This window comes from Crocuta crocuta, unplaced genomic scaffold (genome assembly GCF_008692635.1).
Source record: "Crocuta crocuta isolate KB4526 unplaced genomic scaffold, BGI_CrCroc_1.0 scaffold41, whole genome shotgun sequence".
NCBI lineage: Eukaryota > Metazoa > Chordata > Mammalia > Carnivora > Hyaenidae > Crocuta > Crocuta crocuta.
The window spans coordinates 8,905,789-8,910,253 of record NW_027529428.1 but is presented as its reverse complement, the minus strand read 5'-3'; positions in this window follow the sequence as shown (position 1 = coordinate 8,910,253).

Sequence of the window (4,465 nt, the reverse complement as noted above, 5' to 3'; positions counted from 1 at the left end):
GTGGTCAGGAGATGAGCAAGTAAATAAGTAATTACAATGCACAGTGGAGCAGACACTGGGCTGAGGGGGCTAAAGAGGTGATCGCCTGAGTTTATTACACCTCTATGAATGGAATAGAGTTATGCTTTTAAAAGCCCTGGCAAACCGACTTACCCAAATGCATATCACCAGACCACTACTACTATTAGCTTCCTTTGGGATGTACAGAGTGAAATCTACCACTGAAATGACCACACACTGTCCAACAATGACCATGATGCGGGCAACCAACAGAAGTCTTTAGTAGTCTCTGGAAGGCCACTACCTGCAGATGAGTTCCGGGCCAAAATAAAACAGTCACAGTGCCTGGGCTCCTCGGGCATGTGAAATCTAGGCCTGCCAAAGGGACCATATCACACCTCCTGCAGCCTCAGTGTTCATCAAAACTCAACAGTGCCAGAGTGTCAGCAAGGAGGACCGGTGAATGAGTAATGGCCCAGCATTAGAGCAATGTTGGGACTTCACATAGCTGAGCAGGGACAGAATACAGCCAGCAGCGGCGGGACAGGCAAACAGGGGCTGCATGATGAACTCAACGGTCGCAAGCACAAGCAGGGAGCAAGAAGAAACACTTCAAGGTGAAAGCCAAGCTCAGACCACACGGTAACTAGGCAGTGGGGGAAAGCGATCCATGAGCTGACCATATACTGTGAAGCATGACCATATGCAGAGGACAGGCGGGGTCTACATCAGCCCCAGCACGTGGGAAAGCAGCTATTAACATTAATCAAAAGACGTTATTAACCATGCTGAAAAGACGGTTCATCTTCCACTTGGCCTTTCCAGCTATACTTTCACACACAGCCTACTTGCTACCAAATTGCTAGCTTCTCGAGATCACTAGCCCTTCGTTTCTATCTGAGCCTGTCCTCGGGTGGCTGGGGAATGGCTGTCATCAAGTGCCCACTGAACAATCAAAGGTATCTTTTGCATTAACGAAATATATATTTTTTAATCCTCATACGAAGTTGATTTTACAGAGGTGGCTCTGGTGATACTAAAAAACAATTATGTTTTTTTACCACAATAAAAAAAATGACTCATTTTTCTCATTCCTTCTGAAACAGGAATCAGGCACTTGTCCTTGTGTTAAATTTAATCTTTCCACTCCCTAAAATGTTAATAATTAATTTTCCAACCCCAGCGTATGTGAGGAAAAAAAAAGATTCATTCTTCAGGGAAGTGAGTCACCATTAGTGGGGGCTATTATAACAACAGACGGTTGGCAGTCTTCATGTACAAGTCAATAATCAGGCAAGAGCCCTCAAATCAATAACAATTTCTTACTCTTTGGGCAGACTTCGTTATTAGACATGACTAAGACATCTGGCTTGTACTGGATGGTCATATGTTTTAAGATACTTCTATCAAACTCAGAGTCCATGAGGACAATTCTTTTTTCTCAGTGGCTCAATATGGATCATCTTAAGCTGCAATCTTCCCGGGCAAAAATGTTCCAATCACACTTCTATGCAGTGTTAACACTATTTAAAAAACTTTATTAAAGCTAAGGCTGCTACAAATCCCTGAGGCAAACTTTTCATGATAGAAAATCCCCAAATGTTTCCACATTTTTACTTATTGTCCAAACTAAGATGGAGCCCTGATAAAAGAAATACAAAGGTTTATCCTTGTTACAATGTAATGAAAATAAGTGTCATGTTACAAAACTGGCTACAAGGTTAGACTAATAACAATTTCAAGGCAGATTTGCCTAATAAATCAAAGGACTGACTTTGGTGGGAGATAGCAATTCTGTGTTTTAAGTCATACACAACGTCCCAGTCTAGGCCATTTGTTTTTAAAGAGATATTTTATCTCTATGCTTCATTCATCTCTGTACTGCTCACAGCAATGAGCACAGAGCCTTGCACATCTTAGGAATGCAATAAAATATTTGCTGAACATAGTTCCTGAAAACCAACATTAATGGCTTCCCAAAGCAAGCAAATACGAGGAAAACAATAGAACATGCCAACATATTTCTAATACATTTTTAACCTACGATTCACAACACAAATCTGAGCAACGTTTCCAGGAACTTATTTCTTTTCAAAATGTGCACTTCTAAAGTATTTTAAATTTGTGGACTATTAATGGAAAATGCAAGGAAAGCTAACATCATGTTTTCACTTAGTTCCCTATTTGCCAGAAACGTATTAGGAGTAACATCACCCTCACTGTGTGCATCATGCCGTGTGTGTAAGCCCTCCCGAACAAAAAAGGTAGAGCATCTGTTTAAAGCTGAGTGCAATGCATTTCTCAGCCCAAATGCAAATAATTTCCCCATTAAAATATTAAAATAACTAAATTGCTAACAAAACAAAAAAGGAACAAATTGGAGTACATAAGAGGGGGGGGAAATGCTGACCAGAAATATGGACAAAGGGGTTCTTGTCCTTGCTCAGCCATTAATTTACTATATGACCTTACCTAATTAGTTAGCCTCTCTGAGTCTCAACTTCCTCAAAATAAAACTATTTTTAAGACCCTTTCAAACTACAGGCTAAGATTCAATATGTCCTGAAAACTGATTTACATGTGTACTGCCTTCCTCCCAACCCCATCACACTGAACTGATAGTTTTAAATATGTGAGTATGGATTTCTATCAAAGGCAATTTACTATAATGTCGGATGAGCTCAAGTTCATTTCAAGTGGAGAGGAAGGCAAGCACATTAAAGCAAGAAGTGCTTACAGATTCAAGTTTCACCTAGACAGCAACTGTTGTGACGGGAGAACAGCCTTTTTTAAACATTGTCGTTGAAAATTACGCCTCTTTATAAAGGGAGAAAACTACTAAGGGTCATTTTCAGCATCTCAAAGATGCAGGAGCATGGCTTGTCCCTCCTTTTCCATATTCATCTTGCTAGGATGGAGGAAGGCAGAGGGTGAGGGTTAGCTTGCCTGGGGAGACAGGGGTGTAACACGGCAGTTACAGCACAGTCCGAGACGAGCCCCTCTCAACCGAGGTACTACACATGCCAGCCCATCCTTCTAATTAGCGCTCACTACCCAAATGAGAGGAGATTTCCTGTGGCCAGCACGGGAAGCTGCCTGGACAAGTTGAGGAATGCCATAAGACAATAACCAACGTAAAGTCTGAAGAACTGCACTCACAATGGGGTTTGGAACACTCTAGAAAGGGCCAACACAATAGAAAATCTGTCACTGAGGCCAGTTGGATTGAGTTATGATTTGGATCTTTTTTTTTTTAACTTTTTAAATGTTCATTTATTTTTGAGAGAGAGAGAGACAGAGTATGAGTGGGGGGAAAGGCAGAGAGAGAGGGAGACACAGAATCTGAAGCAACCTCCAGGCTCTGAGCTTTCAGCACAGAGCCTGATGTGGGGCTCAAATTCACAAACTGTGAGATCATGACCTGAGCAGAAGTTGGACACAACCGACTGAGCCACCCAGGCGCCCCGATTTGGATCTCTTTATAGCTCTAAAAAGAAAATATTTTTTTAATGCTTTTGATTTATTTCTGAGAGAGACAGAGTCAGCGTGAGCAGGGGAAGCTTTCAGCACAGAGCCGAGACACAGAATCTGAAGCAACCTCCAGGCTCTGAGCTTTCAGCACAGAGCCTGATGTGGGGCTCAAATTCACAAACTGTGAGATCATGACCTGAGCAGAAGTTGGACACAACCGACTGAGCCACCCAGGCGCCCCGATTTGGATCTCTTTATAGCTCTAAAAAGAAAATATTTTTATTTGTTTGTTTTAAAGTTTTTTGCCTTTTGGGTTTTTTTTTCTTTTTGAGAGAGAGAGGAAGGGAGGGGCAGAGAGCGGAAGAGAGAATCCCAAGCAGGCTCTGTGTTGTCAGAGCAGAGCCCAACGAGAAGTTCAATCCTAGAAACCGTGAGATCATGACCTGAGCCGAAATCAAGAGTTGAACACTCAACCAACTGAGCCACCCAGATGCCCCTAAAAGGAACGTACTTGGAAAGTACCTTTGGGTAGCAAACAGCACTAACTTGTATGGTACTTTATTATACACAGCAAATTTAATCAAAGTTAATCCTGAAAGAATTCAATAAAATATGCTTCAACTCATCTTACAGAGGAACAAAGTGTGAAGAACTGGGGGATCTGGCCGGCACGCAATGGCAAGCAAATTTCAGAGCCTTGCTTTAAACTCAGTTCTGACTTCTCAAGTACTCCAATCTTTACATTTAAAAACGGTACCACTGGGGCGCCTGGGTGGCTTAGTCAGTTAAGCGTCCGACTTTCGCTCAGGTCATGATCTCGCGGTTCATGGGTTCAGGCCCCGCATCGAGCTCTGTGCTGACTGCCAGCTCAGAGCCTGGAGCCTGTTTCAGTCTGTGACTCCCTCTCTCTCTGACCCTCCCCTGCTCGCGCTGTCTCTCTCTCTCTCCTAGAAATAAATAAAACAAAAAATAAATAAATAAATAAATAAAAACG